The following is an 11,136-nucleotide window of genomic DNA, read 5'->3' on the forward strand; positions in this document are numbered from 1 at the left end:
GAAAAAATATCCATGAAATTAAATTCTAGCTCACTCCATGGGGAAAACTCAGGATGGTATGTCCACCGTTAAAAACTTCGATTCTGTGTCTGGGGCCATCTTATTTTTTATATTCCATCTAATCCATTAGAAAGATTGATCCCTAAATTTTGAATGTACATTCAGAAAATCATACTACAAAAAATTTATATGCCCACACCGCATGATTTAGAGGATCAAAACACGATTCTATATTGTGCGCCCCAATTAACTTTTGGAATGGCCAAATTTTGAAAATATACAGAAAATGAGGGGCTCACATCATAGACGGATTGGATTTTATGCACACATAAAAATGGGCCCCACAAAGAAAGCTGGAGCAAAAGCTTATTCTCCGAACGTTGTCAAGAACCGGCCTCCTTTTTGGTGGGCCGAAAGTAGAGGCGGGGATGGGTCGCGTTCAATGACGGGATGTCTTTATATCCATAGGACGAATTTTGGGGTCCTGATGCAAGGAACTTCAACAGTGGCATTGATGCGCCCGTTTTGTACACGTGGGGGCCATGGTTCAGTGATCTTGGCCGCTGATACGATGGACCCACTTTCAATTGGGTTTTGGTTTGGGATCCCCGAAATATATGCCCTACATGTTCAAACTTATGCGTAAGGATACTATTCACGTCCTATGAATCAGGACCCTTTAAACCTATTCACGTCCTATCCTGATGCATCTGTCTTGTACAGGTGGGCCCGTTTTTGGTAATTTGATGGTTGATATAATCCGTGCCAACAAGATAACCGGTCGTAAATCTTCACGATCGGTTGATTTTATTCATCCTATTTTATGATTTAGGACCGTTATTGGGTTGTCTCTCTAACCGTTTATTGGTGGTAGGCCAGTGATCAAGGAGTTATAACATCTAATCAGAATACTATTCGAAAACTAATGTATTAATTTATTTTTTATCTTAGAGGATTTTTTTTTTTTTTTTAAGGATTGCGTTGGTATTTTAAAAATTATTACGAGTGACTGAGTAAACGACTTAACAAAATACAAACCGAGCATCTAATAAGATGAACCAATTGGAAATCACAGCCGTCAAATCTTTTGTATTTGTTTGACCTTTGGTATTTTTATCTTTACCACATATGGATGGGTTGTGAACTTATAATCTTTGAAGATTTACGGGAATCCCCTATATCCATACAAGATCCCATGAGATCCACGGTCTAGATCACCGACCCATGGCCCAGTTATACAGACTGGTGGACCCAGACACTAGTACAGGATGCTCTAGCGAGTAGGCTTGGATTGCTGCTCTCAAGTACATGTGCGGAGGAGGCATGCATGCGAGCGATCCGGGCTGATCTCAGGTATGTATCACGCATATATCAGTTGGTGTGCACGACAGTGCGGTTATATTTAAGAAAGCGCGAGCGTGACTCGCGGGGAGTGCGTACTGCTAACTCAGGGAGATCTGCTTTATATGCATAAGATCCACCCGTCCATCGGGTTTACCAATCAGGGTTTTACCTTAATCCAAAATTTCAGGTTGATTTAAAACTCAAGTGGGCCACACCACATACGTAAAAAACCTCTAATTTCACTTTTGTGGGGCCGCCTTTGATGTTTGTATGCCATTCAATCCAATCATCACACGCGCCGCTAGGATGAAGGGACACACAAAAAAGGTCGCACGTGGGCCACACCATGTAAATTTGGACGTCTGAGATATGATTTTACATCTTTCCTTGTGCCTCGGCCCACCTAAGCTTTTCATCCACCTATTTTTTGTTTTTACAGGGAGAATCAAGGGAAGCATGATCAATGGGGTGAATTGGATTCCACAATTCATGTGGGCCCTGCAGCAGGCCGGTACCCACAAATTGTGATGGTACGATACCATGAGAGCGAAAAGGGCGGCACGCCTGGTGCGAACGGCGTGGATCTTGCTGGTGAGGTGAGGTTCGCTCATGTACATACCAACATTCCAAGTTCAAACACAATACGTCGGGACTTTTGCCTTTGAATATGGGTCATCTTCCAGTGATCCAAACCGTTTATACGACCAGTTTCACCAGAAAAATAACAAATAAAGGCTATTGATTGGATTATTTCAACCCTTAGGTTATCTTTCTCTTTTTGCTTTGATCATGAACGGTCACCATAACCTTTGATAATACAAAGGTTTGAGAAATTAAAATCAATAAAATTTTCGTAAATTCCCCATTCAAGATATTCAACATTAAATAAACGGCTTGGATTCGTTTAAATAATGAAAATCCAACTTCTAGAGTGCCGACGTATGTTATTTTAATCCATAGGCTATGTATTCTAACCAACCTTCTTGTGGGTTACAGCACGGTTGCACGTATACGCGCGAGTAGGACTGCTTTCCCACTCGCACCAGCAGCCTTCGCATTTCTTATTTATTTATTTATTTATTTATTATGGCAGGTATGAAATGATGCTTGAAGGAACCAACGAACAAAGGTAGGACCATCTTTCTGCGATCCAGACCTTTCATCCGGCTCGACCCACTGTGGATGGTTCTCAACCCAAAAATTTCCTCCACTGATGATCTCAACCGTCTGAGTCTTAATCTTCAAAAGAATTGTTTTTCGTCGAGCCCATGATCTTTCAGAAAAAGATCTACAGTCACTTCCCCATTACTCGTGATAAGTGAGAGCTTGATGGTCCACCAGATGAACATCTTGGACCATGGAAAGGTGGCGTGATGGTAGAAAAGGTACGATTTGGTGGGTCATGGATCTACTCGAACTGATGGGCTTGCAGAAATCTACACCGTACGTGTAGCTCGTGTTCCATGATTTGAATTGGACCAGAAGTGGGCCATGCATCGAGTATCCAAGGATCTAGATCTTCCATGCAGCAGGCTTTCGTGGACTAACATCTATGACCTTTTACCAAAGAAAAAGAAAAGAACGCAACTCATACCTTTTGCGGTTTCTTATGGAAACAGCCACCGCAAAAGAGGATTCCTATCACCAATAATTTATTCGGGAACGTCTCAACTGTTCGATACAGGATACCAACTTACCTTTGATTTGTAGATGGTGATGAATCTGTATCACCTAATTAAGGTGGGCCAATTCTCAGATCACTAATGGTTGAAAATATTTCTTGTTGGAAGCTCATAGTAATTCAACCAAGCACCTGTTTAAACCAACGGTTCAGAGAAAAAGACACAAGCATAAAACCTAGAAAAATCTATTTACAACAAAACTTTATGTTTGGCCTATCCATGAGATGGACCATCTATTGGACTGTCATGATCGATGATCTCATATACGGATCATTTGAAATGGTAGTGTTGGACCCGCTTGATACTTACATTAGTTATGTACCTGAACCCAGGTCTCAATTAAATAAGGACCGCTCCAGTGGTACCGGGACCACCGTCGCTCACGGTGGTAATGGGGGCCACGTGATGCATGCATAAAATCCAACCCGTCCATAATATGTCCAAATGAATGTGTTACCGCACGCATTAAATTCCGGATGACCCTTGAATCCTGTGGGCCACACCACAAAGAACAAGTTGGGAGGGAAATGTCTACCGTTGATTTTCTTGGAGGGCCCACGTTTTATTTATATAAAACCCAGGCCATTCAAACCTTCATCTGATCTAGTGAAGGGTCAAAATGAAAAATCAGGCTGTCCTGAAATTCAACTGATTTCCTGTCTACATCGAGATTGGGCGTCCCTGTCAAATTGCCATGAGTGTTGTATCAGGCTAATTTTTTGCACCGACGGCTGATAGAGGTGACGCATCTGATCTACGTGTTGGATGGCTTTTACACATCACGTGGCCCCACATCTTCGTGCAACCATCATAAGCTAACGATGGTAATACAGTTATTTATTGAGAAGGTCTCGAGTCCAACCGACTGGACGACAAGGTAAGGTCCACTCAGTGGATAATTTCTAACATACTAAGTGCATGTAAAATCCAACCCACCTAATAATTTTACCCAAAAACAAGATTTACTTAGTACAAAATCATCCACATCCACTAATTGAGTAGGCCACACTTGTATTTTTCCACATATCAATGGTTAGAGATTGTTTTCCATAGTGTGGCCTGTTTCATGGGAAAGATCTAATTTGTGTAAAGGTGATATTAATGGTGGGGCTAAGCTATTGAATGTGTTGGATTAGTCATCTACTTAATAGGTTTGGAAGTTATACACTGGGTGGACTGTAACTCGTGGTCCAACCGGTTGGATAACAATAAGAATTTTTTAAGACCATGTGCATGTACAGGGAAGGGAAGCCCATACATACGTCACCCCATGAGCCGGAGGTCACATGGGTAAGAGATCCAAGCCATTCATCGGGTGGGTTCCACTGTCTAGATGCCCTGGACCAAAATTAAAGCCAGTCCACTTTTTAGGCCCCCACAGTCCACAAGAAGACAGACAGGTAAAAAGAACTTGGTTGCGCTTTTGTAAGCCGCTGCCTATGTCTAGTGGCCCTTGGATGATTTGACCAGCCCAGTTTCGTTAGATAACATATGAAAAGTAGGATCTTTCTGATGGACGGCTTGGATCTTGCACCCATCTGATAGCGACTCAGATTGGGACTGATGTTGGACCCGATTAGCCCATGCCACAAAATTCAGGTCCAGTCATTCTTAAAATATTAGGCGACTCATTTATTAACAATTAAGACATTTTTATTAAAATAATAATTTATCTTTATTTATTAAAAATTAGCCATATTTGGGTGACACCCTAAATGAATTTATTATTTACACAAGCATGCACTCACGCTACAGTGATTTTTTATCATAACGGGTATCTTGTTTTGAAACTTTTGCAAATCTACCGAGGAGATGCTTTAAATAGATTTAATCTAAATATACTGCTAGACCTATTTGTTGGCGTTTCATGTTGTCCACAAAAATCAATTTTGGTGGCCGTCTCTTTTAGTGTCTTGAATCAGCCACCTGCTTTCTCAGGTGCCAAAACTAGACATACACATGTAAGAATCGAGCCGTCAACATGTCGTGCGCTCGTTATGACAATATGATGCTGCAAAATGTCACTCTTATCTGACATTTAAGGGGACCACACCAGCATCATGCATCATAAGCAAGACCCAGCAAAGAACTGGTAATGCATTATTCAACCCATAGGAGGTGTCCGGTTCAATGAGATCAACAGTAGAGTGTTGGATGCGACTGGTCCACTGCTAATAAAAAAAGTGACATATGAACATGTGAAAAGGGCGAATCAGACTTTACCCAAAGGTGGGGGCCAGTTCGATGAGACCTACGGTAGGGTGTTGAACGCATACAATCTAGTATTAATAAAAATGCGTCATTTCAGTGTTCAAGGGCATAGGACAATAATGAAAAGCACAAAATAGTTATTATTATGGGTAAAACCGAATTAGTCCATTATATGGAGAGTATAGCTAACCACAAGAGAGGTGTCTCGGAGCCGAAGTGGCTAAACAACCAGGACAAGCTTCCATCTCAAGCTGATAGGGTGCAAAGCTCAGAAGATAGAGCAAGTGATTCTCCTGACGAAGAAGTGAGCCCTTAGTCGACATCGAGTTGAGCTGTTTGAGGACAAAACTCGGTGGGGGGAGAGTCATATCTTGAACTGACCAGATCGACCACAACTAAAGGCGAGATGGAAAATCCAGAGAGAATTCCGCCTCGGATTGAGAAAGTAAACATTCAAAACGATCCCACCAACCGATACGGGCTCAATGATATTTTCGAGAGTAGATTCTTATCCAAATAAGGACTCTCCAACAAATCTAGCGGATCCTACAAAGACATGTAGTTCTTAAAAGCACATAAAAACCTTATAAGTATAGCTACTGCAATGGAATAGAAATAAGTACATAAATTCAAGCTCAAGCCTTTAATTCGATTCTACCAACCCATCTTAGGCATCGAAGGGTCCATGCCCATCATTGGCTCCCCCTGTTGTCTAGATCTTCCTATTTCTTTGTAGGTCAATCTTTGAGCACACCTCCGTAATTGATCACATATGTTTGACCAAATTTCGGCGATAAGTGTCATTTAATGTGAAAAGTTTTTATGTTTTTCACTATACTCCCATGCCTATACATGGACAATTTAAACCGTGTGCATCCAACGCACTGCATCTTTCTCTAAAGCCCTGTTCAAAAGCATGGCAGATGAATTTGCATTAGATTTGAATTTGCCAAATCCCAAAAGTCCACTGTTTGTAATACAAATTACAAATTCATAGTCCAAAACATTTATTTAATGAAGTTGCTAATGCTTTAAGAACTATAGATTTACTAAGTCTTTAGTACTAAAGATATTTAAATTTGCTTAAAATTTATGGATTTATAGAGTTATGAATTTGCAAGGTGAATGGATTTAACAACTACATACCTAAAAACAAATTGTACAAATTAGAATTCCATGATTTCTCGAATCCCTACCTAAATCTCTCACTCAAATTGTCATTCAAGTAAAATTCCAAAATCCCCAGAATGGTTTTATTTACACTCATTTTCGACACCCTGATATGGACTAATAGAAGGATGTCACATAAAGACACTACATGTTTGGCATATGCAGAATTCATACTCTCATCCGAAGATATTTGTGCATGATCTTCCTTTGGCGCTACGTATTCTATCATTAATGTGATGGTACAGACTCTTTATTAGGCCTTTTAAGGGAATGAATCACTGTATTAAACATGACCATGATTAATGTGCCTATTAAATGAGGCAACGGGCCTAACACGTTTATAAAATACCCGTCAAGCGAGCATATCTTATCTGGATATGATCTCATCTGCGAGGCCGTCTCTCACAATCCTTCTAAAATGGAAGATTTTTCCAAAGACATTAGGAAAACTAGCACTGATTTAGAAGATTTCGAAAGCCAAGATATTAAATCTGAAATTGCACGTGGTGGTGGGCCATAAGTTATGCGCGAAAGCTTGGTGGAGCTATGGAATGAAGGCTATGTCCTAGGGGGAGGGGTGATTATGACCAAATAATTTTTTTACCTTTTAAATAATTATTTACTTAAAATAATATGAAAATTAAATTAAGGAAATTAACTCTAAGGTTTCCAAGAGAATAAAAGGTCCAATCACATAGACTACAAATGATATGATAATAAAGCAACTAGTTTATACATGATAGTGTACGTGTGTGTGGGATATGTTATCTATCAACTCCTGCCAGTCATCTAATCATACATACATATAATTCATCAATCAATCACATAAGCATAATTAAACAAGTACTCAAATAACAATTTCAAATACAAGCATGTATAATGATTCGGATTCCCTACTCCAATCTTGACGGACACACTCAACCTATGAGTGTACCGGATTTCACTATTGGAGATTTTAAATCAGGTTCTCCTCTAACCTTTACAATCTTATATAAGGACCGGCTCCCTCAGAGACTTGTATGGTTTCTATAGGGTAGACATAAACCTATATTCAAGTCCAAGGACCTACGCTTACTCCCATCAGAGGTTCCCACGGAAACAAACACGTACAAACTCGTGTCCGATGAATTCAGCTCTATGCAGGAGTCTAGGTCCTATAAAAAACCTATCAAGTATGGCTCATAAACTCTTACCATCAATCCTACACATGAAAAAAGAGTATGAACTCATACATGGCACTTACTTCGTCGAATTGAGCTCCTTTGACGCGCCTTTTTTAGTTGTTTGATCAATACTCTCCTATACTTGAATTAACTTCCCTTTTGTCCCCCCATTATAATGTCAATGCGTTTCCAATGCTTCAGCTCCAAAATCGAACACCCTGCATGCGGTACTCCATTGTAGTGACTAAGGTGATGGGAGATTAGGTGAACCTCTTACAACTAATATTGGAAGATTGTGATTCTAGAGGATTCACCTAGATAGGTGTTCTATAGGATTTAGACAATGATTTGATTATTGGTTCAACTCTAATCTTTAAAACAATATGGAGATCAGGTTCACATTCTTTATCAAGGGTGGAATCTCCTTTCAAGTGATGAATCACAAGAAAGATAACTTATACCTCATGGATTTAGAGGCTTAGGATGAGGGATATGATCATGGAATCACATATGTTTTTATTGCACCAAAAACTTATCTAAATGCCTAAGAACCGAATACCCTTTTATAAGAAACCATTTTACAATAAATATAAAATGAATAGTTGACGGTTTTTTCGATATGATCAAAAGGTCCTTCGATGGGAGCGAAGGTCATTCGATAGGATTGAATCCTTTTTCGATTTCATTAAGAAAATTTATAATTATCTCAGTATGGTTACTAAACTCATTCTTCGATCTAATCGAGTGGACATTCAATTGGATCGAGTCCCATCGACAGTCTGTCAATGAGAACGAAGATCTCTCGAAAATTATTGTTTTGGGCATATGATTTCACAACAGCTTCACATCTCTTTTAACTATATTTATCATGTTCTAATTAGGCTCCTAAGACAAATAAATGATCAAACAAGGTTTACCTATTAAGCTATGATCATCTAGAGGTTCAATGGTTATTTTGGGTTAAGGTTATGGTCACTAATGCACTCATATACATGTTCTTTACTCCTTAATGCTCCACGTCCTCTTGTGTCTTCGGTCTTCTACTTTCAAGAATTCAACCGACTACATGACACATGGACTCACATGATTGACAAACAAAATGCACAAATAAGTGTACTAATAAAATCGACATTCGAGCCAACGTGGATACAATCCTAGACCCGAATCGTAAAGGGATGACTGAACCTATATTAGCTCTCGTTTCTACATGATAATCAAAATCAAGAAAATGGGAAATCCGGTCTGTCCAAATGACATATCAGTGTTAGGAGTCAAATCCCTCCAATACTCTAAACCATCACTGTTTAGATAGTTAAATAAAGGAGGTAGTTTGATCTGGACCGCCCAACACCTTAAAGTTGACAAGGTGAGCCATCAATAGAGATGTTGACTGGTCATTTTCAATATAGATCAACCCTTAAAATCCCCGGACCTTGGCTTGGTTGTCTTCATTAGAGGAACTTTGATGGTCTTAGGCCTAATCTTTAGCGGATCACAAAGATCTCCATAAAGGATCAACTATGAAAGAAGATTTGATAAGACAATGAGTCCAAAGCCTTTTATTTCTAACGAAGGTCCCAATTTGCTAAGAAAAAAATTACGTATCTGAAGAAGTGAACATGTTTAATGATGAAGAAATAAAGAAAAAGAAGTCATGGAATTCAGGGTCGATCCCGACTTTTTGTGAAAAATTTTGAAGTACTAGACAAGCCAGTCTGATCAACCATGGATAGGTCCGGTCGATCAAGACTTACTAGATGATTCATGGTCGACCGAGAATCAATCCGGTCGACCAATCAGATGCAAAAATTATTACCCAAGTGCATAAATTTCAAAGTCGGTGGAAGCAAAACCTATTTAAGGAGCTCTTTTAAATGTGTTTGAGAAAGGAATTAGGGCTTAGAGAGAGAGAGAGAGAGAGAGAGAGAGAGAGAGAGAGCTAAGGCGGAGTTTTTACGTCATTCTTCTTATTCAATCATTCAATTTTAGTTTGTTTTTTCATTTTTCTTTGTTTTTGAGATTAGTTTATTAGCTATGCTTTGCTAATCTCTTAAATAAAGCTAAAGGGTGAACCTTTTGATGAATTCTTACTATTAATTCATTTCTAATTCAATGATTATAACTTAATTGATGAATTGAGATTGTACTTTGATTGAATTCTTAGTATTAGTGAAAGTTTTGATATGTAAAATTCATTAATCTATTGTGAACTCTAAGTACAATAGATGTTTGGAATTTCCTACAATCAATTACTTAGTTTTTCATAAGAAATCAATTAATTGAAATTCATACCTTGTTTGGATGTCCTAAATTGGTTTAATTGCTTTATCTTTTAATTGTAAGGAATTTTTATTTGATTCTAATTGAGTTATCAAATTGGATTGATGAATCAACATTAAGGGTTTATTAATTGGGGATTCTTAAATCCTTAATTGTAGTTTATTTTTATTTTTAATCATCTTAATTTGCCAAAAAACCTAAATTTATATTTAATCTAATTCTAGTAGTGTTCTATTCAAATGAGTCCCTGTTGATTGACCTCAGTCTTATCGAGTATATAGTACTTCACATCCCTACACTTGGGGTAGTTAAGATTAACTACTGCCCTAGCAGCTTCCGCTGTAGTATATTTATCTTAAGATGAGCTTAAATTACCAGATCATTATGCTCATCTGAGTTCGATTTAGTTGTTCATACTCTGTTCATATCTTGCTGACCACCTGCCTTGATTGTCTGTTTCGATAGGCGCATCGGGTATTTATTTTTATTTCTTACTTTTATTTATATACGGTTATAAAGTACGACGATTTTAACTAGGGCCAATATATTAATAAAATTAATCATGTTTAGACTAGCTTATATTCATTTTTTGTGCAAAATCTTCGATTCTAATTGAGAAATACCACACTAAAGCATTAGTGTAATAAAAAGTTCTTAAGCTGGTCGATTATGCATCTACGTTTACAAGGAAAAAAACTCATCCATGAGGGCTAACTCCTACCCTTGCACAAATTATTTAAGTATGGAGCACATCAATTGGTGGTTGAGAGGATCTTAAATCTTGATCTAATCTTCAATCTATCCATCTCAGCTATGGATACACACACGTACATCCGATCTAGACCCTTGGTCATACCAGCGGCCTTGATGGGACTAAATTGTGGGCACCATAATGTATGTGTTTTATCCACTTTATCCATCTTCCTTTTCATATCATTTTAGAGTACAAGCTTAAAAATAAGGGAGATCCAAATCTATTGTGGACCACATGGTAGGAAATATTGGTTATTAAATGCCCACCATTAAAAACCTTTTAGGGCCACAAAAGTTTTGTAAGAAGCTGATATTTGTATTTTCCCTTCATCATGTTTGTGTGACCCAATCAAAAAGTTAGTTGGAAAATAAACATTATAGTGGGCCTGGGAAGTTTTTAATGGTGGGCGTTCAATCACCTCTGTTTTCTTGTGGCATGATCCACTTTAGATCTAGACCTGCCTCATTTATTTTTTTTCTGATCATGCCTTAAAATGATATGAATGGCGTGGATAAAACACATACATCATGGT

Source organism: Magnolia sinica, chromosome 19 (assembly GCF_029962835.1).
Source record: "Magnolia sinica isolate HGM2019 chromosome 19, MsV1, whole genome shotgun sequence".
Classification (NCBI taxonomy): Eukaryota; Viridiplantae; Streptophyta; class Magnoliopsida; order Magnoliales; family Magnoliaceae; genus Magnolia; species Magnolia sinica.